The following is a 25,937-nucleotide window of genomic DNA, read 5'->3' on the forward strand; positions in this document are numbered from 1 at the left end:
TTTCCAGAGTTCTGCCTTTTAATACGACGGTTTCTTTCAAATTGAGGATTTTCAAGTCTTGCTTGAAGAATCCAGCCGACTGAATCAAAACAATTCACAAAACACAAACGACCAGTATTGATAGTGCAATCCTCCCCCAGTGCTCCAAATAAAGTATGTGTCTCTCCTACTCAGGAATCAAGGAAACTTCGAACAACTATGGGCTGGATTTTTGCAAAATGCCAAAAGTGTCCCACTAGACAACAAGGAAAAAACCTCACGTCCAAGATTGTATAAGGGGGTTACTTAAATCCTTAATATCATGTCACAGATTTTCTGTTAGCCTGCTGGTTAGTTGGTCCTTGTGGAACGTAAAACTGTGAATTTAGAGGGGGAAGAAGCCGGGAGGGAAAAAGAGCACCCCTCTTCAGTTACTGATGCCCTTTAGATAATAGTTTCTGCGCATGATCTGAATATTAAATACCACAGGGTAAGCTACCTTTGTACCGCCAATTTTCCTACTCTGAAACATATTCTTCACTGCCGGCATTGATTGTATTTTAAGAGAATATCAATGCGAGTATAACAAGTAAAACAATTGTTCATAATACACGATATAAAAGTTAGGAGAATAAGGATATATCTATTTCAGGACTTAAAACAAATATTAAAAGTCAGACCAGTTATGTTTGTGACCCAACTTGCCTTCAGAACAATGCTAGTCTTTCACACTGTAGGTTGCAACATCATACTATTAAAGGCTTAACCCGAATATGGTAAATGGTTATTATAACATATATAAGGCCTATACATATGTTTTCCATCATTCATCCACTTTCCAAGGAAACATAGGAGACAGGCATATCAAAATAGAATACAGTAAGTTAAGAAATATATGTCACGAGAGATACAAATCTATAAGAGTATTTTCTCACAAACTTGTGCATTTCACAACTTTTGATGTCATAAATGTCGCCGTAAATGATTTAAATGCGTTTGATTCTTGTATTATTCAACCCTGGGAATTGTTCCATGTCATGGAAGTGAATCTTGTTATGTGTCAGGAAAATGAATAGAAGTCATTACAAAGCAATCATATTTAGCTTAATACACTGCCATTATTAGGCGAATTCTGTTCTCGTTTCATCACTTCCAGAAAAAACAGAGTGGTTATCTCATTATGGTGCTCGAGTTGGACACATATCTGTTGTCATCAGTCGCGTGGATAAGCGACGGGAATTTTTTAATTGAGCTTGCATGCCAAATATTCGATGATAGTCAGCACTTCTGGAAGTCTGAGCGATGTGCGAGGGGAGTTCAATTCTTCCGATTGCTCTTCGTTCGGGCCTGGCGTGGATGTGCACTGATTGAGGGAAATCAATGGAAATCTCCAGGCCAAATGTGGCAGTGACTGATAGAGCCGAAACCGTAGACTGCCAGTGAAAAGAAAAAAAAGAAGCAGGGTGTGCTGCCGGTAAGGGCGTTGGCAGCCTGCACTTACAGGACTTAAACTCAGATTTCAAATTCTATGTGGGATAAAAGTGGAATGCGCTTTATGAGGCATGTGAATATGACCGCAACTTCCAAGAAGCGATGAGATTGTGTTGCAGATTTCGACTTATCTGCCTTGCATCATTCCCCTGAAACGTTATGACTTAACCTTGGTTGGGTTGGGTTGCGTTGGGTTTGCATTGAAAATACAAAAGTCATGTCATACTTATCCATACTTGTTTAGGTGCTGAAACATAATGATTTTCATGGGTTTGTATTCAACGCTAGTCTCTGTGCGACAGACTGCATGAACCAACCCTCTGTCAAAAGAGTTTAAAAACGTTTGCAGCTGCATTGAATGTATCAGTCATAGCTGCATTCAGTAGATAGTCAGATCTAACATGCCAGGATCAGAACAAGATAACCAAAATGATTCCCAGTTGGACACAAAAAGTGCACTTAGAGGTTGATGTGTGGTTTAGTCTATAGATGTGATTAGAAAAGGGGGTAAATAGTGAGAAGATCACGGATTCTACGTGTGAGAAGTCCTTGGGGTGTCCACCATTAACCTCCTTCCCTCCACATCCGCCCCTGATGCCCACCTCTCTCTCATCCTCGTTCCTACGATGACCAGGTGTTCTGGCAAGGTTCCGTCCAGCCTGGCGCTCCGCCCCGCCCTAGTAAATTAAATGGAAAGGTGGATCATCCGTGACACAGAAAGAGAACCTGAGTAGGGATATTAGTCATATTCAACCTCATCTGTCCGGTGGACGGATCTAGGTAGTCCGTCTTTCAGCAGTAAAAAGCTTGGGAAAAGACAGAGACAGGAAATTGAAAGTGCACCCTGTGCTCACATCATGAATCGCGAAATAAGAGAACTGTATGCCTCAGATTGGGGCACTCCACAGGGTCATTTTAGAGGAGCTGTGCATATAAAGCTGAATATGTTTGTCCAAAAGGGCTCATCGTTAATTGGAGACAGAGAGTCACATTGATTCATCGTAAACCATCGTAAACTAACTGCAATGGCCAAGCTGTAGTATATATATCTATTACTGTATGCCTTGCGTATTGCATTATGATATTAGGGAGCATTTATTACAACTTAGGAGCATCATACTTCTATCAATTTACTATTACCATTCGCAAATCTCCTCCTCAGTCATGTTTTCGTTAAAGCTCTTACTTCCAAGGAACTTTAGGCATAGCAGTCTACCAGAGCTTGGTGTGAAGTTAAGATGCTTTCGAGATTATTAGCAACTGATACTGAGAGGACTGTTTGGGTTATTCATAGGTTTCAAATAAGTTTCACGAACGAAATTCCTGTGTAGTTTGAATTTCAATTAACTCTCCCATGAATAGTTAAACACTAAGTTGTTGCTTTTTAAGAGTGATGGTAAAGCGTAACTTCGTGTTTCGTGTTCTCAATACTTGTACACATGTAGGTTTGCATGTGTCTCGTTTAAATCTTAAAAGAATTACACGCTGATAGCATAAAAGATAGCAAATAATTTCCTGGTGAAAGAAGGAGATAAAAAGTTTGGTCCTTAATCTCGATGCTCACTCTTATTTGCGTTTTGTTTTGTTTTGTTTTGTTTTGTTTTGCTTTGTTGAGAGTAGACTCTATAATCATAGCTGAAGCACAGAAAGGGGGTCGCTGGTTCACGGTTGGTCTCGCCGATGCACATTATTCAACGATTCTCATATGTAAAAACAAGAGATATATCAATTTATTTTAAATGTTATGTCTTCGCCTGATAATGACATATTATGGTTCGTGACACAGGGTTGTACAAGCACAAGATCCCAAAAGAATCTGGTTTCTTTTTGCCACAGGACAAGTCCGTGCTCAGGCATAGATGACTGTTTATTCAGCTGATCGTTTCCGACTAACTGTATTTGTACGAGCTTCGTGAGACGCAATGTTTCCATTACCCAAAGACAATACCATGGCACCTGCAGGGCACGGTTATCTTTATAGTGACATTTTTACAAACTTTTCCAGTACCTATAATAGTGAAGGTAAACTAATTACGATTCATGGAAGATTATGCATTTGAATCGATCGTATGATTTCAGTCTTTTCAGTTTGTTTGAAACGTGTACACTGAATATATTTGCCCATCCGGTTCACAGTAAAAGGTTGCCATGGCAAGGAAAAGTTGGTAAAACAAAAAACACTGTTGACATGATAGATCATAATGTTTGGCAAATCGTGTCTAAAGAGCACAAAGAATCGCGGCATAACACAATGGTTTCTAGGAACAATGAATACTAATAGTACAAACGGGTGAGTGGACAGGAAGCAATATGTGTCATAAAAATACCCTTTTCTTCAAGCTGCTGTGAATAAACGTGAAATTAGATATCGACGACTTCAAAGGAAGGTATTTCATAAATGCGGTATCAGCAGATAATCATAAAGTATCAATGGCACGTGTCTCAAGAAATTTTAAGTCATTACTTGAAGTCAAAAATGTATCACAGAGTAGATACTGCTCTACGCTCAAAACCCACGCACTTGCAGAAATTGTACAATCATGTCGAATGTCTGGCATAATTCTTTTAGCCAGACGTTTTCATGTCATGTGACTGTATTATTTAAATGACAGAACAACTTGAATGATACGCATTTAAACATCAAATCACACATGGTTATGTCACATCGTTCAGGATTGCTTTTGTAATACATAACGTTGATGAATTATCCTCACCCAAAGTGCATTTTTACTTCTTCATTTAATATTCTCTCGTCTTTTTTACTTTTTTGTCATACAGAGAGAATAACGATCTCTACCGGCCGAGGAGAAAAAGATCTGATCAACAAGTTGATGGGAGAGTACGGACACAAGGCTGCCCGACCAGTGCGGGATGCTAACAGACCGGTTTGGGTCTCTTTCCGCTTCTTACCCTCCCAAATCATAAAGTTCGTAAGTATCAAAAATGATATATAAATAGGTATACAGATGTATATGGAAAAGATGCTATATTTTGAATGTTTCATGTCTCTGTCCCTCTTCCTTTCTGCACGTAAATCTGCCTGTGATCTCCCTCTCTCTCTCTTGCTACCTCTTTTTTTTCTCTCTACCTTCTTCTTCTCTGTACCGCCTCTCCGTTTGTCTATCTATCTATCTATCTATCTATCTATCCATCTCTGATGATTACATAGGACTTAGATATTCAATGACCAATGAAAATTCAAAACCCACTTGATCAGTATGAGATTTGTCTATGGCAACTTTGATATCAGAAGTCATCACGTTTCCAGAGCTCATAACTATTCGCAGAGCAACGACGAGGACATTAAATCTTGCTCTTTCGTGGGATGGAGGAAATAATGGTAACTGAAATATCATTAAAACTGGTCACTATCAGTCATATTTTCCCTTATACCCTGATCAATGCAGTCACGCAATCGCATAGACAACACGTTTGAATACCTTGCATCGTTCAAGAATCTCATACGACTCATGTAAATTATCCAAGAACTGCATTGACGATCTTCCGTAGATGTGGGATTCGTCTGGGTGTCAGAGACTGAACTTTCTTTCACCGTCGGCCCAATATTTTTTGATTTTTTTTCGAGGGTGCTGAATCCGAATCTGGATGAAAACAATTCTTGCATCCTTGAGGTTTTGGGGATACTCAAATTTAAAATTGATGCAAGAGTTACATCATTTACGTGGGCCTCTCTTTTTCAATAACGCAATTATTTTGAACATTATTTTCACATGTATTGTTGTATTTATTATGTTGCATTTTCCCCCTGAAATTGTATCTACTAATAGGTGATATTGGAAATAAAATCTAATTTGAATTGAATTTGATTGAATCATTCATATTCGGATTCGACACTTTCAAAAAGGTGAAATCATCAAGAACATTTTGGCGGACGGTAAACAAGGTTAAGCCCCAAATCTCACTTTGACACCCAGACTATACAATATTAATGCGGAGAGGAGTAATCGGACTATTACATGGATTCATGTCACGAGTTCGACACCCAAGAGTCATACAGACCACGAGTCATACAGCTCTCGAGTCGTACAGCCCAAGAGTCATACAACCCAAACAAAGTCCACGAGTTCGACACTCATTACATCATTGGGCTTGATGTATGCAGTGTCGGTCTCATGGGCCTTGTTTGCCTATTGTCGGACTCATGGGCTTTAATTTGCCTATTGTCGAACTCATGAACCTTATTCGCCTAGCGTCGAGCTCATGGGCTGTATAACTCGTGGACCTTTCTTAAATGACAAGCTCGTGGGCCGTATAGAATGACCCCTATCAACAATTTGGCGACATCTTTTCGAAACATGATACAAAGTCAGATCGCATAGCTATTTAACCAAAGTTTATCCCAGCGTGTTAGTAGATGTTTTATTTTTGTTGTTGTTTATATAAGGGTCAAAGTAAGAACAACCTCGTAACACATTTCTTTAAATACCTGAAGTTCTTCCATGGCGTCATGAATGACGAAATGAAAGGAGAAAGTAAGTAAAGTATCATTAATTTGCCCCCATTTCTACCTAGAAGCTGACATACTCTGACAAAAGAATTGCAACACTCCATCGAATGAACTGAAAGATTCGACGCTGTCTTTTTTTCGTAATTGGATGAATTGATTCGAGCAAACGAGGTAGCGCATAAGGGAAACAAGCTTTTCATTAATCTCTTGAATACAGTATGCATTAATCATGACTCAGTTACTCGTCACACACGGGGGGGGGGGGGGGGGGGGGAAACTACCAAACACAAAGAGATAACAATACAAACAATGCTGGATGACCATCCAGGAGGTTATATGATGGTTGCTGACTATGTCAGTGTACTTTTGTTCAAAGCTGTCAATACTGTTTTTTTTCATATTTTAAATTCTTCCTTAACCAAAAAATAACATCGACATTCTTTTTTACAAACAAAAATTTAACTACGCAACATATCTCCCAACTAAATCATGAGGACAAACTCTTCAATTCTAGCCGTGAAAAGCCTTTTTCAAACGAAATAAAAAAAATCGCTGTCTACAATATCGTACATCTATCGCATACAGAATATTGGCGGTACTATCTGTTTTATTTTTTTTTTGACGAGTAGGGCTACATAATAGATGAATACTTATTAAGCACAATGAAATATTTTTCTTCGAAGTCATGAAAAGAAAATGTTTATGACTTAAAGGGCGAGTTGTGTTATTCGCAAGTAAGCCAACTGTGTTCTGTACGAAATTACAATCGATTGCGTCTCAGTTTAATCCGGGACACATGTCGGGTCGTGACGAGTCGAAGGAATGATAGTCTTTTCAAGCCGAAGACAACAAATTTTTAATAAGTCGTTGGAGCTACCGGGGATTGTGAAAACATCAAAGGTAACATGGATCAACATGCCTCCAGACATCAGCAACTTGCTGTTTTGATTCGCAGTCTAATGCCATTAATGCCCCGCACAGATGAGATGATATAATATTACAATGATATATCTTGTCTACAAGCCATCGAGAGAAGGGCTGATTGGAGGGAAGATAGGTGGGTAGGACAGTTGTGTTTGTGTGTGTGTATGTGTGTGTGTGCGAGAATGTGTGGGTATGTGTAAGTATGTGTGAGTGTAAGTGTGTGTGTGTGTTTGTGTGTGTATGTGTGTGTGGTTGCTATCTCTAGTTTAAATTTCAAATATAGATGTAGAGTATAATCTATTCAGTTATCTACGGTAGATATGAATATAAAGTGTAAAGACGTACTATACACTAATACATCGCCGGAAGATATTGTTGAAAAAAGAATATCCTTATTATGTTCTCCAGATCAAGTGAATGACAAAAAGCTGTGCGAAAAAAACAACCCACAGCTACAATCGGATATACAATGGAGAATATCCGACTGCAGTCGTCTGATATTGATTGAAAGGATTCCGATTCTATTCTCTCATCTTGAATCAAAGCGACTGAACAGTAACACATCATTACAAGATGTTCTACTTTCCCTCAGTCAACTTGGAGTTTTACTCGCCATCCTACAATGAAGTTTGTTGATATTTGAAAAAGAAATATTAAAAAAGACGTTCTATATCAGTAAGTAATTTTATTGAGGGAAAAATTATTTCCTCATGTAACATTATTTGTGGGGACAGCTTCTCTGTGCTGTGAATGTTTACGCTGAGTTCCACATGTGACCGTGCATCACAAAACGAACAAAAAGTCGCACCCCTTGATTTTACGTGAGGACTAAAAAAAGGTGAAATAGGTCAACCGAGTCAATATTGAGTTCTAATATTTTCTGAAAGAGATATCCTTCTTCTACATTATTCTTTAGTTTGAGATCATAACATTGATGAGAAAGTGTGTTTTCAGCAGTTTTTCTACAACCCTTTTATGGGAGAGAATGGAAGGATCGGGTATGTCTTAGAGTCCCCTTTTCATTTCTTGAAATGCTTTACACACTCTTCACTTTCAAGTCTAATAACTTTTGAAAGGATAACTCTACTGCTTTAAAAGTTGGCATTAATCATGGACAGAATGTGTTAATAGTACACGCTTATTTCAGCTTAATCTGATGATCCCTTGTTGTTGCTCCAGTGGTTTACATCCTGTGTTTTGTCCCTTTCATTGCACAGCTAGCACGGCTTGGTAAAGATTAAGCGCTTGAATAGACCCTGTACTTCAGAGCCTCTTTTCTCAGTTTACACTTTTCCAGAGTGTGTGCTTTCTTCCTAGTATTTAGATAGGTTTGGGGAGTCCATTTGGATTGAGTTATACATCATTTTAAAACTTAGAATCTGCTCTTGAAGAATCTGCCCTTAACTTGAATTCCATGTCTGGCGACATTTTGTTGGTTTTGTGATGCAGGATCACATATATTCTTCCTGCAAAGAAAAACAAAATATCCGAAGCATTCAGAAGCACAAGATATTTTCTATCTATCATTTTCTTTTTTACTAGGAATGAAAGTGTTTAAATAGTAAAAGTAAGAGAAGGTAACCTTGTACATGCGAGGATACACTAATACACTAAAGCATGTAGAAGCCTGTGACACGTCTTTAAGTTTTTCTGTAATGTAATACAAACATACAAGAGGTAAGTAATGATGAATATTATTAAAGGGATGACACAGTTTCGGTTGAGATGGAGCTTCGCGTTTCCAACTTTTTTATGATGATTTTTTTAGATAATGCGAAACCTCTAATGAAATAAGAAACAGCGTATAATTCTAAGAGGAAGTCAAAGTTTATTTAATGAAAATTGGTTTTAAATGGCTGGGATATCCAAAACAAAGCGATCTTAATAAATGGTTGGACCACCGTTTATCAGGATCGCTTTGTTTTACTTTTTATTTTTGATATCTCAGCCATTTCAAAACCGATTTTCATTAAATAAACTTTGAAATCCTCTTAGAATTGTAAACTGTTTAACTTTTCATTAAGTGGTTTCCCGTTTTCTCGCAAAAAGTTAAAGCTGAATGAGAATCCTCGCTTCAACCAATACTATGCCATCTCTTTAAACTCGGTACTGAAGATATAATAATCACCATGTGCCATCCATTATTATGTTATCATGCCATACAGGGGAAAGTGAAACCTATATCGGTGTCTGGCTTCTTGTTCGTCACTTTAAGCAAATGGTTTACAGATAGCTAGCTCTCTGTAAATATTTTCCGGAGTATTTAGGACTAAGCTGGATTAGTAGTGCTTGTTGCAAACAACATTAATCATCATCAAGTTATGATAAAGAATTACTGTGATAATTCATGGTTGATACTGTGTAAGCTTGTCCCTCCGGTATATAGTCGTGGTTGCATAATCAATAAAGCGTGCGTTCTGATCCAGCCAACCTTCTCGACTGTCAAAGTCTGTTTTTAACGCCCCTCCAGGTCGCCGTCATTAACATGTCAAGTCAGTTTACATTTCGGGGATGTTGGACACGTTTTTCTCGTTCGAAATTTCATGCTCCCAGCACTCATCGCTACGAACCATGAGTCTAACACGCTTAGCTAGACCCCCTTTATTCCATCGACTTTCGCATTGTTGAAATTATGTTTGCCATTAGACGCGCCCGGCCTCCCTGAATGTGCGCGTCATAATCTGAATTACGTCCCGTCATATCTGGTTATCGATCCGGAGCCAAAGCCCGATAAAGCTGGTGCAGTCACCCGTTCTTGTTTGTTTTAAGTGGTCATCAGGGAACGTGCGCACGAGCGCAGAGATACCGAAACCCGTTCGTCTCGGCGATCTGGGATGGTCGAATGGGGGAAAGTAGGGGGCAAGGGGGCGAGATGGAGTAGAAGAGGGACAGGAAAAACAAGGAAAATAGAAAATACGAGAAAGGGAAAAAGAGAGAAAAGAGAACTAGGAAAACGTATAAGATAAAGAGATGAAATATAGCAGGTATAGTCGAGTTGAAGAAAACTGAGATCGATGGATAAACAATAGAGAGAAATATATGTAATAGATTATTGTTATAATAGTATATATATATATATATAAGAAGTGTTGCTCTTTCAGAACTCGATAGGTTGAAGCATTTCACCCAGAGTGTACTTTGAGTCCTCACACAAAATCAGTGCGTTTTTTCTTACTATATACATATTATACAGATATATTCGGATATAATATATCCGTATTATATATTACATAGCATATACAGTGGCAGAAAGCGGAAACATGGACCGACAGAAATTATATAAATTGTCTGTATTGTTATCTGTTTGAATAGAAAGCCACCACAGCACACAAAAAAGATCTCCAAAACAGCAGATAACTCACTCACTAACCCCTCCTCCTCTTTTCTGTCTTTACATTCTTCATGGTACAACGTGCACATCAGTTTGTTATTTCGAGTTGTTCCACATGAACACATGTAATGGGAAGTCAAACATCGAAATACCAAATGTTAAAATTCATCACTCCTAAGCCTTCGCAGAGTAATCTTCAAAATTGCGACCCAAATAGTAAAAGATGAACGAAATGTTAAATTCATCATCTGTTGAGCACAGGTAAAAAAAAAGACATGGAAGGCATTCAATATTTCAAGTATATCTGCAATTCCCTGACGTCACTAGTTTTCAGCATTCATTACTGTATTTAGTTCACCATGATTCCATTAAAGTCCATTGCATTTTTTTTTTCATTCAAACATAAACAACGAATAGAGAACACATAATCTCGTTTACAACTACAGCATGGAACAAATTATTTCTGAACTCATTACAAAACACAAATTTCTGATTATATGATGCATGTGTTGTGATATGAATACAAAATGATAAGACATGCAACTCAGGAACTGAGGCAAATGAAGAATGCACTTAAAAAGCAGTGATTAATTCAACTCATTTCGCTGTGTATTATCGATTCAAGTCTCAGGATAGGATCATTCTTCGTTCTCATCTTTTCTTCTTGCGGCAACTTCTCATTCACCTCACCTATAAAGTAACTCTTCCCTGATTTTTTGTTGTTGATTGTTCTCAGTCACGACCCGCCACGGCGTTTGTCCTTCACCCCTTTGTGTAGTCTTCTCTTTATTTTCTTTGTCTCTAATAGTCCCACATTCCCTCCAACTATTATCATCTTGGTATGATATCTCATTTTCAATTTCAATTTCAATTTCAATTTCAATTTCATATTCTCGATGAAAGTAAATAAAGCATTACAAAATATGATAATAATTTGTAATGACCAGATTGGACATATAAGAAAAAAAAATGCAAACATAGATCAAAGCAGTCGATATGTCAGTTTCAATCAAAGTAAAGGAATGTTAAAGAGAAAAGCAATGGCACCTACTTAAAAGAAGGCTTGTTGAGTGTAGGTCCCATGATCTGTCGGTCATGATCTTTCGGTTTTTAACATTACGATTCAACTTTAACTGATTCAACATTGTAAGCTTGCCTGTATGCTTCTCAGCTATTAAAGGGATGGTATAGTATTGGTGAAGATGAGGATTGGACTAAAACTTTTTGCAAGATGCCATAAAACCACTTTAATACAATGAATATGAATCCAAGAGGAATTCAAATTTATTCGGTGAAAATCGGTTTTGGAATGGCTGAGACATCCAAAAACAAAGTAAAACAAAGTAATCCTAATAGAAAAAGGTGAATCCCCCCTTCTATTAGGATTGCTCTGTTTTTTGATATCTCAACCATTTCAAAACCAGTTTTCATTAAATAAACCTTGAATCCCTCTTGGAAGTACATGCTCTTTGATATTTCATAAGAGGTTTCTCAGTATCTCATCCAAAAAAATGTTACCCGAAGTTGATAGGTCTCAACCAAAATTATACGATCACTTTAAGTCCATTTTTATAACGTGCATGTATTTTTGTGTACAATGTCATGATACATTATCATTATGATAATTATGCTAGTAACAAGTGTGTGTATGTATACGTATGTGTCATAGTATAGATGCATTATGCATGTAATTTTATTAAGCTTGTGGATGTACATTATTTACACATTATGAATTTTTGTATGCGCAATGGTGTGTCATAGCTGCATGTATATGCATAAAACTTCATTTTCTGAATTTAGTATATATTCGCACTCACTGACAAAAACGACATACTGTAAACAGTTATCTTCAGTCAGTTTGAGTAATTCAGATTATAAGCCAGATGGATATGATATTAGATTTCTTTTTATGGTAGTCTAAAAATAAGAAAAAAAATGCGCAGTAGCAAACTAGACTTGCACGGCAACCTTCGCATAACCAGCCCAAATTGCTTATAAAGTACATCTGGCGTATATAACGTACCGTGTATCTTAACAACATGGTTTGTGTATTCCACTGGTTGACCTTTTGAATCAAAATTTGGAAATGCGCCCACTGTCCCGGACATAATGTGTATGGTTAAGATAGGTGAGAGGGTAGATCATGACTTGGGAACGAAATAAGATTAGCGAGGCGGAAGAGGGGGTCAAACGGAGAAACAAAAGCTCTCATCCCACGCCCGACCGTACGTGTGGCTATACGGCAAACGAGAAATGCCATCAGATCAATATAAGTGGACTGGAGGAGTTGCTTGGCTTGGCCTGGCCCGAGTTTGAGAAGGGTAGCGTCAGGCAACTAGCCGGGGCAGGTCGTTTGAGTGGTTCCGTGATTGAATACGTGAATTCAGTGACAATGACTATCTTGTCTTTGAAAGCGTTTCACTCGCTGCAACGGCTATCCAGTCCCCCCCCCCCCCCCCCACACACACACAAAAAAAAAAAAAAAAAAAAAAAAAAAACTTCCATTTCGCCCAAAGCAAGATTGTGTATTATGTTGCGTATTATATGAAGGTATTGCACCTGAAACTTTTAGTGGTTTATTTGTTGGTTTGTTTGTTTGTTTTTTGAGGAGGGTTAAAAAGAATGTTTTTCACTCATTCTTTCTTGTAGCTAAATCGAAATGTGACATGCTCAATTCTAGGTCATCTAACTAGCAATGTTAGTTTCTTTTAGAAAAGAATGACCTTAAAAAAGGTCAATTTAGGATGATGTCTCGATTTAGCGGCATGCTGACCCATTTTTCGAAACTTATGGAGGTCATCCAATATTTGCCTTGACACTCATGAAGCCATTCTGAGGACATTGTAATCCCAACATTTGACAGTTCAGATGGAGACACATCGGAAATGCTTTCTCCGATTAGTGACCCTGGCCGCTGAATCCTCTTCCGATCACAAAAATCCACTCTGCTTTAATATCTTACCCTCTCTTTACCTCATTTTATGTATCAAAACAGGACGAAACTCAGCAGCAACTGACTGTCATGGCCTACATGAGAATGGTAAGTCCCTTTGTTTTCTTCTCTGTCATCATCAACGCTATTTCTATCTATCAGAAACATCGTGGATAAAGTTGTTCGTAAATGACAACTTGGGGTACTTCAGTTCATTGTTTTGTTTTTTTTTTTGCATTTGTATTTTGTTTTTCTATTCTTTCTCTGTATTTTGTCATCCTATATACTTTCCCTTAAATCCTCTTCTCATACTCCTCTCATCTTTTACGTTTATGGTGATTTTTCTTTTACTCTCTGCTTTCATCGCGATCATTTCCAGGCATTGCTTTGGGTTTTTTTTTTTTTCTGCGTTATACTGCAATGTACAGCCACTTTTTTTCTAGTTGTCTTGAGTTTGTAGCCTTAAGGTTGATGACATTTTTGGTGACTATGTATATCTGCAATTGCCAATTTCTTCGCTTACTGCAGTTGAGACCACAGTAAGGCCTAAGTAATGTCAGTCTAAATCAAGAACGACATGATTATTATCGACAGCATTGTGAAATCAACATGTGGGATTTTTGTTGTTGTTTTTCATTTTTTGTTTAGTATGTATGAAAATTTTTCTTAGTGTCATTATCTTACCAGATTTTCATAATTTGATAAAGGAGGGCTTAAAACGATTCAGTTGGAAGCCTAAGTATGTCAGTTTAAAACAAGTATGACGTGACTGAAATTGAAAGCATTATGAATTCGACATACATTTTTTTTTTTTCTAGATCGAGGCAGCTGTATTTAGCAGGTATGATTTTTTTTCTTCCTCAGGGAAGATATCCAACCAGGTCTTTAATTTCAATAAAGAAGGCTTAAAAAGAGTCCGATAAAAGAAGATTCCTCTCAAACCTTAAACAAAATTGTTTCGATAGAAGGACAATGTATACATGAAGGTGTTCCCAGTATGATAAGGAGGTGTTATGTTTCTTTTATACTCTCAATTCACTTTTCTGATGCTTACCATTACCACACATAACAATAATCACACCATGCCGTTTTCACAGTTTGACTTAAATGGTACCTGCTACAAGAACAAATTCAATTCAATTCAATTCAATTCAATTCAGCTTTATTTTCATTTCCATTGAATAAACAGGAAAATTATATACAATGCATTAACAGAACATATTTATAATAATTTCAGAAAAGTAAATTAACAAAATACATATGATCGTGAGTAACAACATGGTAGCATTTTTTAAGGTATATACATATGCAAAGTACAAGAATGAGAATGGAAATGGAGGGTCCCACTAAATAGCAAAGCTTGTACGATATGGGACCACAGAAATATATAAGAGAACGAATAATGACTTAATGGAACTACAACAGATATCTGAAATAACGCTTGATCACACATAATTCGTTCAATATTGAATTCAAGACCAAAAAAAAAAAATAATAATTCAAAAAAATAATTGTAACTTTCCTTTCATTAATTGAAATCTATATTATGCGAGTTTTACTTCACAAATAATACGGAGTACGCAAAGATTAATGCGATGTATACTGATTAGGCGTTTTTGCACCATTATTCATCGTCTTCTAATTGATCACTCTGGAATGTTGTTTCCTTTGCACTTCCTTTGAAAGAAAGAATATAAAACAGGTGATTATACTAACGGAAATGATATTAGTCACCTGGCAAAAATGTTTGAGTGGGGCAAATTCGAGGTTAATGAATTTGGGCACACGTTATGGTCAGGTATGTCTGGGATTTCTAACGATTCATTATAATTATTTATAGAGCTTGATTGTTCCTTACAGGCTCAATCACTCCTGCAGAAAAAAGTAACAATTAAAAGATTTATTGCCAGTGAAAATCTGTCGCCAGTGGGCAGGAATCAAAGCTACAGATAACAATTAAAATAAAATGTTTCTTGAATAGAAGTGTGTCTTTGTGTAAAACTTTGTTTTACCACGGCATTGATTGTTGTGTTGGTAAGCTGTTTGTCCTCGTGTATCCATATAAATATTTTTACGTGGACTTACGGCTCTAGACGTAAGCAAGAAAACAATATTCTTCTCTCTGTGTAGAAGAGGAAGGCTTTCCCCTGAGCTTGATTTGGTTTACAATGAACCGTTTTCAACAAAATTGCCAGCAGATCGTAGGTTAGTTCTGAAGGTCAGATTGTTTTGATCGGAAAGGCAGCATGGAGGAGACGTCCTGCAAGCAACAAAAAAAAAAGAAAAAAAAAGAAAAGAAGAAAAACTCGGAGAAATAACACCGATATATCGAGATACACAAGAGTCACCAACGAACGAGTACAACCCCATCACTCTTATTTCATGTAGGGCCTATGTCTCTTGAGACTTTCACATACACGGCTGAATGTGCTCAACGTTGTTTGTTAACGTTGACATAATAGAGAAAAAGAAGAAAAAAAGATGAGAAAAATTGAAACTTTGTACTGGGAACAACATCGAGAATATGAGTTAGAGACCACCAGGGGAAGGGGGAAAAATTGACGAAGTTTATTATTTATGAATAGTGCGAGGGGTTATAGGTATTCTAACGAAATGATGGTACCTGAATGTCTCATATAATTGTCCATCCATAACTAGTTTGCAATTCTTCTCCAGCAGAAGTTTCAATTACGCAGGAATTTACCATTTACCATTTCTTCCCATGCTATTATTTGTTATTCTGTTTTGCCTCGGATCCCCCCTTTTTGCGAAATGGAATCCCAATAAATCCAAAGGCACTTTTTTAATATTCCGTTTGAAAAATGATGCTTATATAAAGTGACACATCGGTTCTGGCTGCTCGCCACTGGCTATCCTTGGGAGGAGAGATGGGGATGAAGGGATGAGAGTGGTTGGCCTTAGATGAAAAAAAAAACCGAAAAAGGAGAAAAACAAAACAACAACTATAAACATAGACGTTTGAACGTACGATTATATCTCGTCCTCCCCCTCTGCTCTTTCGCCTACCTGCCTGGCTGTACTTTCGGAAGAACCGACGCTGCAAGTCAGGAAAGATAAAACTGATTAATGAAGCTTTCACGGAACGTATGTTTTGTCGGCGAGCAGAAATTGAGATGCGTTGTTCTGGCAGAGCTCGACGGGTGCATAAATAAGGGTCGGATGGATGGAGGGAGGGAATGCGAGAAAAGTGCGCCCGGGTGCAGATATTTAATCAAACGCGCATTCGGACACTTTCTTCTGCGAAGGCGATTCCCCAGCATGGGATGAAACGTGAAGGAAATGGTGTTGAAGGGATTTGCATTGTCGTCATTATGGTCATGTGTTCTCCAACGATGAATGAACTCATTTAGACAGGTTCACTTTTAAATACTGGCTATTCATGCACCATCTCACAAATCTAACCACATACCTGGCGTCACGCATGAGTGTTTTGCACAAGTTGTGTAAAGATTTACATCTGCCGTGCTTTAAAACTATACAAAACAGGTTATTGCTTCTTCTTCTTCTTCTTCTTCTTCTTCTTCTTCTTCTTCTTCTTCTTCTTTTCTACCTAATTTTCCGGAGTGTAATGCAGAACTAAAAACAACTGTGACTCGGCTTGGCCGAATTGAAACAGTGGTCTCATGAATTTGTTATGCAGTATCACTCCTTGGAATAATGCAGTTAACAGTAAGGGAGATTGATACAATGGTAGTGCGATGCAAGACGTTTCGTTTTTGAAGTATTGCTAAAGTTGGTTATTCACCAGCGACGATGTCGACTTGGAATACTCGTAGATCATCTCTCCGGTGATGTCATCGTTATGCATGACGCATTGTTGAGTTTGAAGTCTTAATACAACAGTGAGTCAATGTGATTGCAATCAATAAAGCAATTACTTTCAGAACTTACCCTCACATCGATGTTTCTGGCTGTACGATTCAAGCTTAACAAATACGACCAAAAATAAAGGCGGGAAGTGCCGATGGGTATGCTCGATATATCACTCATCATAAAGATTTTCTTTTGTTTATTCTAATCGAAATTTCCAAATCCATCCGTCTTGAAAATTAGCTCTTTTTTTTCTCAATCGTGCGTGTTAATTTCCCTGCAAGAACACTGGCTCTATGAATCTACTGCGGATTATGGTAATAAGCATTAAAAAGCAATTTGTTGCAAATTCGTTGTGCTAATCAAGGTTTAGATTTCACAAGATGATACTGCGCACTTGCAGCCTTGAAATATAACGCAATACAGTAAATTTCGAAAAATCAAAATAATTCTCGTTTAAAACGAAATTACGTATGGGTATCAAGACGTGAAAATAAATCTAATTCATAAGAAAGAGCAAATCAAAGGACATAATTTTCCGTTTTTTGTTTTGTTTTGTTTTGTTTTGCGCTTTCTGCTGTGACGTTAGGATTTTCTCATTATTTGACATGCATAGAATATCGGAAAAGATTTCTTTTAGATATAAATACACTTCAAACGCAAACAAATCTATATGCAAATAAGACGGATAACGTGAAGCAGCAGCAAAACACGGGAAAACGCTGACAAGATGCATTATGCATGTAATTCTTCTGCATGACAGGGAAAGAGGAGAGAGTTTGATGCTATATTATTCTCTTCGGTGTTCGCTAGAGTCAAACTGAGCTCACTTTCCAATCACTTCGCCCCTTCAATCATTCAGGGCGGACAAAGGGTCCAATTTGACGAGTTTTATGAAATGATCCTTCTATTTTGTACGGTGAGAAATAGGTTTTGAGGTCGCATTTCTGGTGTTGAGATGGGAGGCTGGCACTACCATATTTCTGTCCTTCTGTATGATTCTGTTTGAAAGGAGGACTAATTTAAAATCGAGATCTCACTTTCACATTCACTATATCAGGAGAGTAGAGTGTCGAAATCACAGCAAACAATCAGGAAACTGCACTCAGTACTTGCATACAGTTGTAAATAGATATCCCCAGCTGTATATGGTTATAATTCGTTATTCCGAAGGTTCGTTGATCTGAAAACAAAATGAGTACGTAATTCCCAAAGTTCATTATAACACGCACAGTGTTTGTTTTTTGTTTTGTTTTGTTTTTGTTTGTTTTTTATTAACGAATACTCGGAATAACAAAGCTTATTTCATGTTGAGATTAACGACCCTTCGGAATAACAAACCCCAATTTTGTTTTTGGATTAACATACTTTCGGAATCACGCCACGAATGTTCCCATTAACGGACGATATTTCCTTCTTGGATAAATGAACATCCATGTGAAGGGAATTTGTGTGTTTCGGAAATACCATATTTCATTTAAGGATTAACGAAACTTATTCGCGGAGTAACGAACATAATTCATTATGGTTATAAAGAAAAATGGTTATACACTGTATGTACCAAAATATAAAATGTGAAGAGGTGTATGATCCATGCAGCTTACGTATTCTTTTAAGGAGCATGACTAAACAGATTTTAACTATTCATTAAATGAATGCAACAAACGACCTTCAAAGACAATGACTCCACTTAAGACTGCACTCTTAAAACATCCGAGTCAGAACTGACCCGGAACTTTTAAGACTGCACGATTAACACTAACATAGACACACACACACACACACACACACACACACACACACACACACACACACACACACATAACTGATTAATGTTTATCATTATTTCATATATAGGATCATTAATATGACATGATCACAATACATTGTAATCTATGAGTGGATGCAGTTGGATTACGTTAAGCGGTTCCAGGTGCTGCTGTGTGTTTAGTTGGCTAATGTGTTTGTGCATGTGTGTGTGTGTGTGTGTGTATGTGTGTGCATAGTATGTATAGACGTAGGATGATACCGCATGTCTCTACGCTGTCTTTATATTGAAATAGCACCCACGACACAGCAAAGCAAGAATGAGATACGAAGGGAGGAAGAGAGAGTTAAAATGTATAAAGGGGAAAGAGAGAGACAGAGAAGGAGAGTAAAAAAGAGAGAAAGACAGTATGAGAGGGAAAGAGAGAGAGAGAGAGAGAGAGAGAGAGGGAGGGGAAGATAGAAAGAGAACTATATCTATTTGGACAGGAGGCGCCACGATGAGTTTTCCCTTGTGCCCGATTCCATCCGATAGGACCAATATATTCGGTATTTCTTACCAAACCTGATCTCCGCATCTCGCCCCGGTCCCGGCTGCTTTGAAGTCATTCGCCTATTCATTTCCCCTCTGTAAAATAATAATAACCTGTCGTGTTTGCCCAATTCGGAGCTCAGCCGGCACGCAGGTATGTTTTTTGTCTCGGTTAGATAGCACGGAGCTAAATTTCTTTCCAGCCTGTTATTCAAACGCATGGTCTTACGTTTCACTGAAATGTGAGAAGCGGGCTGGGAGATGGGGGGGGGGGGGGGGGTGAGGGGAGGGGAGGGGAGGATGTGTTGGTCTACGTCATAGCATCATTCTCTTTTCAGGCTTGGATCCTTTTTGTGATTAGTATAACGCAAGCACAGGATACCGTGCTTTGAAGACATTGATTCCTTGATTAAAGCAAGGTTTCAGTGTTTTCAGTGCGAAAGAGAGTGTCTACTTTTAATGTTAATATTAAAGATTGACCAGGTGTTCTTAAACATTGGACTTTTATTTAAGAAAGTTGTCCATTAGAGGTAGGTGTATGTTTAGATAGAAACTCTCTAGGTACATAACCCCATTGGTGGTGACACAGCGCATGTGTTGCGTAGACCATAGTTAGTCGTCCGTGACAACATAAGATTTACGCCACATATTAGAACGCTTGCCCCCTCCCAAAAAAGATATATGAATGTATATATATATATACATATATATATATATATATATATATATATATATATATCACCTGTAATGCCTCTTGCAAGAAACACATACGACGCTGATACTCAGGTCTAGAACTGTGGTTGCTTAAAATAATTGATTGGTTCCCTTATCTTGTGGTAGGGGTTGAACAACGGAAAACAAAACAACAAAAAAGTCAGAGTGACGATGGCCGTACATGGGGGAAATAATAACATGATTCACAGTATTCGTTTCTGCGTTTGTCACTAAAGGACACGTAGTGTAGGCACCACCTGTCCACAATATTTCAAAAATAAAGATTCTCGTGTGAACCAGCCTACTATGCTCTGGTGGAAAAAAAAAATGATTGAGTAGGGTAATACCGCGGGCATTCCCAATATTCGCGAGGATGCCGCGAAGGTTGATTAACCGGTAAGCCGGTTTAGTTTGCGCATCATGGCATCATCCGTATACCAGTTCCCACCGATGACTGAACATTTTCAGGACAAGAGAGTAAGAAGAGAACTTTTTTTTTAATTCATTCCGAACGACTCCCGAGTTAGCATGTTTGTCTCGTTGTTGCGGTCGGTGTAAATGTTGAATCAAGCCCACTATCTCAGGCTGTTCACGAGTGATATAACAAATTGAGATGCTAATTGGTTCCTCCGCGCTTTCATGCGCAAAGATAATTAGCCTCAAGGAATACGTTGGAAGACACTGACCGTCCTCGGTGTGTTTAACTTGCGTATGACTGTTCCGTGGTTGGATACCCTTAAAGGGATCAAATAGTTTTGGTTGAGACCTAATTTCAGGTTTCTAACATTTTTTGGTGAGATAAAGAGAAACCTCTTATGAAATATGAAAGAGCGTGTAATTCTATGAGGAATTCAACGTTTATTTGATGAAAATTGGTTTTGAAATGGCTGAGATTCCCAAAAAAGAGTGATTCTAATAAAGTGTGGGACCCACACTTTATTACGATCGCTTTGTTTTACTTTGTTTTACTTTGTTTTTGGATGTTTCAGTCATTCCAAACCCGATTTTCATCAAATAAACTTTGATTTCCTCTTAAAATGGTATGCTCTGTACTATATCATAAGTGTTTTCTTGGTATCTTGCAAAAAGTTAAATGCCCAATTCTCATCTCCACCAATACTGTACCATCCCTTTAAGCGTTGGTGGGTGAATTTTGATTACCATTCATACAAGTTATACAGTATCAAAATTCGTGGAAAATCACGGAAAACGTAAATGGTTGTCCCACAGATGTGACTGACATTGTTGTGGTTGTCTTTTACTAAACTGATTTGTTTACCTTCTTAAAACACACCCACACACTTTTGGATCGTCTTAACCCATTGTTTTCCATATTTTGACTCATATCAGAAATTACACTCTCTTGAGGGATATCGGGTTAACCTAGCAATGTAGATTCTATTATCATGGTCTCATTTTTGTCTTCCTCTAGTTTTTTTTTTTTTGGGGGGGGGGGATCGGGAGGGGAGGGGGTGAGATCGAGAATAATTCTGTGTATCTTTTTATGCACTATTGAAGTTAATGAAAACAAATCATACTGTCTTTTTTTTACAGAGATTACATTCTGATTGTGTTAAAGAATTTAGCTTGTTGGTAATTGAAGAGAAGGAAATTGACCCCAACCCTCACAAAGATTTGTCTACACCTACTCGCACTTATTTTGCATGTACATACACAACACACGCGTACACACAAACAAATACACACATGAAATATTTAATGTATATATTTATATACTGATATAATATATTCCTAGTACATTCGAATTATGCGGTCCTAGTAGCATCATCATTTGAACTTTGAAAATCCTTGAAAGGTTTCCTTGAATAATAACAAAAAAAAAAGAATACAGTATTTCATTTCGAAGCCTGGAAGACTATAGTCCAAGAAGAAACATGACATCCGTACGGAAGCATGGGATTAAATAAACATGTATCATGGATTACTTCTACCGTAATTTGTGACGTGTATCGTTCAGCCTTGTCTTATATCCTGGTCTTCTTTTTTTTCGTATGGTTGCATTATGCCATCACATTAGTCTATACAAACATCTTAACATGTTACGTTTCCTCCTCCGACTGTAGTCAAGAGAAATCATAATTGACTTTGATGTGTCTGCTGTTATCCGGCTAAGTTCTTGATGGAGTATAGATGTGACAGGCAGTAGAGGGGAGGAAAGACAAAGAGATGGGGGGGGGGGCATGGGAATTTCATGGGTATTGAACTCATGAGGGTTGAGACATCTTGATATTTACATCGGATGTAGCAGTGCGACCATCGCTAGAATGTTGTCGACTCACCGCAATAAGCATCATCAACGACTATCGCATTTGCAAATATATCTGACATGTGTCTTCAATTATTGTAAAATAGCCTCGTTGCTTAACGTTGATGGTCATAGTTAATTTGTTCTCTTTTAAGTCACTGTGTGCAGAGGTGCTTGACATTCCAATCGTTGCTTGACAAACAATCGTTAAAACAGATTATCGAACAAGGTGTTCTTGCAAGATATTTTGCAAAAGTTTATGATAAGAAAAAAATATTTACAAAATTAATGTGAGACCTCTTGTGTACAAATCCTCGCTGAAAAGCTGCATTGATGTTAACAAGGACTTAATGTTAAATCAGACTGCAATTCTAGAATCACCATAATTGAAAACCAAAATTTGCAAATTGCATTAAAACAATAATACAACACATCAGATCACTTTCAAGCGAGGAGAGCTATAGCTGGTTACACGTGGATATTATTTCAGTACGTAAACACTGTGCCATAATGTCTCACTTTCAAACTTCTGTACCATGTTAAATAGTATACCCAAATAGGGTGGCCATGATAAGCACTAGGAGAGTATTCCCTGGAAATACAGCATTTGATTTTTCAGAACAACAAAGTATCATTGTTTTCCACATAATCGAACAGTAAAAGGACTGGCGCACTTTGAGTTCGTTGCTCTTCTCGCCAACGTGAAACAGACCCGCCATATATATACCTCAAGGCGAAATCCTTGCCTACTCGCTCTGAATTGCCAGTGGCAATTGTGGCTGCGCCGTCTCTCTAATTTGGTATTCTGCCCCACTGTGCCGGCCATCGGTCGGAGACGCGTCGGTCTATTTTCACCCAATTTCAACTATGTTCTTGGACAGCAGACAATTTTCCGATAATAAAAGTCGAAAAGTGGGGGGAAAGTCACCGAACGTTTTAATGTTAGAAGGCCGCCAATGCGCGTGGGGGGTCATGGTTCGAAAACAGTTTTAGCTTCGTTGGGAATACCAGTATTCAGTGCGCGTAGACCGAGCTCAATGATTAGATGAACAGCCTTTTTTTCGGTTCAGTCTCCTCACAAATCAATAAAGTGGCCCAGATATTCAGAGTGTTTAGATGGACGGAATGCCCTGTTTTCTGCCTTTCTACAAACTCTTTGACATGCCCAGAACTCCCCAAGTGAATACACACACAAATTTCCCAGCAGGCGCCTCCAATGTCACTGTGCCCAATCTGATTCAAGTATCTGTAATGAATTGTAGAGAAGTCAGTATAAAATGATATTTAGTCATTATTACCTCTCTTCTTTTATCCCTCTCCCTCATCTCCTCACTCACTCACCCCCTTTTCCTTCTCTCTTAATGCCATTTTTGTTGTTGTTGTTGGGTGTAACATTATCATTGTAGCAAGTGAATCGATAGGTTTATTCAAAGATTCATAAGATATACATTGCTTTGACTTCATTTATTCGGGGTATGACGCAAAAATAAATCATTTACGAGCTTTAAAGGAACTATGAAACGCAAAATGCATGTTGACTTGTTTAGATTCATAATACCCTCAACATCACTTCTGTGGCTAAATGTATATCTAAATACACGCCATATATCTTATGATAATATTTTTTACTATTTTTTCGTCAGATTACTTGGATACAAATACCTTCGTAAATGACGTCATCTGTCGTCCTTGCCAAGGTACTTATTACGATTAACGAAAGACAATGGAATGCAGCTTTTCCAAGATTGAGCATAACTTGCATGTTTCCATGTTTAATGATTAGCAAAAGACACTGCTGGAAAACATGCAAGTTATGCTCAGTCTGTGGAAGGGTGCATTTCAATGTCTTTCGTTAATCATATTGGTACATACCAGTTAAAGACAGATGATGTCACTCAAAGAATCTTGCTTCGGAAGGCTTTGTGCGTGTGTGTATGTGTGTTTGTTTGTGTGTGTGTGTGTGTGTGTGTGTGTGTGTTTGTGTGGGTGCGTGTGTGTGGGCGTATCCAAGTAATCTGAAGAAAAAGTAGTAGAAAAGTTATTATAAGATATATGGCACACATTTCTAATCTATATCCTTTGAGTCACATGAATGATGATTAAGGTATCATGAATCCATGCAACATGCATTTGTATTGCATGGTCCCTTTAAGGAGGAAGCTGCGCAGTAAGAAGGGTTTCCCAATAGCAGCGCAATGCAACCGTCTTGCAATGACGGATGACCGTGACCACGTCCTATCACAATCATCTCTGGGTGTCTTCGAAGACTCTGTGGGCTGAATATCTGAACTTTATTCTACCCTGATGTTTTTGTCTTGGTAAAAGGAGCTAAAAATAAAACAACAACCACGAAAGCTTTGTTTGTCAGAAGCAGCTGCTCTCACGTCGTAAAACACGCGTGACACGCCCGTGATCCGCAGCTCAACAAATCTGTTAATGTGCAACCGTCCGTGTCCGTTCAGCTCGCTGTTGGTATGTCTTTCGTCTCATGCGCAAGGATGTCACACTGCCTCATTTGCATCCATCCCGTTATCTCTTGCTCTCTCACACTTTTTCAATGAGAGAGTTAAAGGAGACCTCCGAATGATTTTCAGTTTTCTACATTTGAACAACTATAAATTAGTTGTACTGAGGACAGAGTTTCAGAATTTGTGATAATTGGGATGAAGAATAAGAATATTTTCAAAATTTAGAACAAATTGCAATGAACAAGGATGATGACATGGCAGAGTCACCATAAGAATGCATGAGTTGGGGCTCAAGGAAGCTGAACAAAAGAAGAAGGCATGCATAGATTATACACAGGTGAACTCGCAAGCAAGTGGTATTGTAATGGAATTACACTGCTACATTTCTGAAATATGTGAACCTCCTATGTCATCATCCTTGTTCAGTGTAATTTGTTCAAGGTTTTTCAAAGTATTGTTTCTCTGCTCAAGAACCACAATAAATTCCACAAATCTGCACATGGAGTTGTCAATTTATGTACTACATGATGTGAAATTATGAAAATCGTCTGGAATGTCCCTTTAATGCTTCTATATGCAAGACAAGTCCTTGAAGAGGCGAGACTTACATTTCATGTTGTTGCAGGTAAAATTATTATTCTACTTTGTCTGTTGTTGCTGTGCAAAGGATGGCTAAAAAAACAATTATGGCACAAGTCTTACAAAGAGAGAAAAGAGATAAAATTCCTTAAAATACTTCGTAAGCTTTATTTGTTGCCGTGTATCTCCACAACATGGAATAAGGTTGATATTGCCACTTAACCACATTGGAAACGCCGCAAGAGAATGCGTGTAGTGCAACAAAAACAGACTGCGAAAACAAACCGCTAAATTTCTTGTGCTTCGTACGAAACAGTGGGTAGATCTTGCTTGCGGCGGAATGTATGCTACATTGCTCTTGCGTCAAAGTCTGGGTTCAAGGCAGCCCATGGTCTCTTCTTTCATCAAATGAAGTCACTCGCCGCTATGCCTGTAACAGACACACTCTCCTGAAGTTTTGGCACCCATGACTGTGGACGCTGGACACTAGAAAAGTCGATTTGCAACAAGGGGCCCTACAAGCAGCGACCGTAAACCGACGCCTGTTACGACAGGGGTTTTTTTTCTTTCAGTTTTTTTGGATGTCAGCAAATGTCATTCCTGAAAGTGAGCCTAGAAATCTCACCCGATCCCTCTTGCCTGCCTTTTATGTCAG

The 25,937-nt window shown here is 38.1% G+C and overlaps 1 pseudogene; it reads left to right on the forward strand.

Moving 5' to 3' along the window:
• Positions 1 to 3,618: 3,618 nt before the first annotated feature.
• The window catches only part of LOC139726802 (neuronal acetylcholine receptor subunit alpha-10-like), an 87,250-nt pseudogene continuing 64,931 nt past the window's right edge, over positions 3,619 to 25,937 (forward strand).

This window comes from Diadema antillarum, unplaced genomic scaffold (assembly GCF_040938485.1).
Source record: "Diadema antillarum isolate AM-2024a unplaced genomic scaffold, OU_Dant_1.0 seq00000100_RagTag, whole genome shotgun sequence".
Classification (NCBI taxonomy): Eukaryota; Metazoa; Echinodermata; class Echinoidea; order Diadematoida; family Diadematidae; genus Diadema; species Diadema antillarum.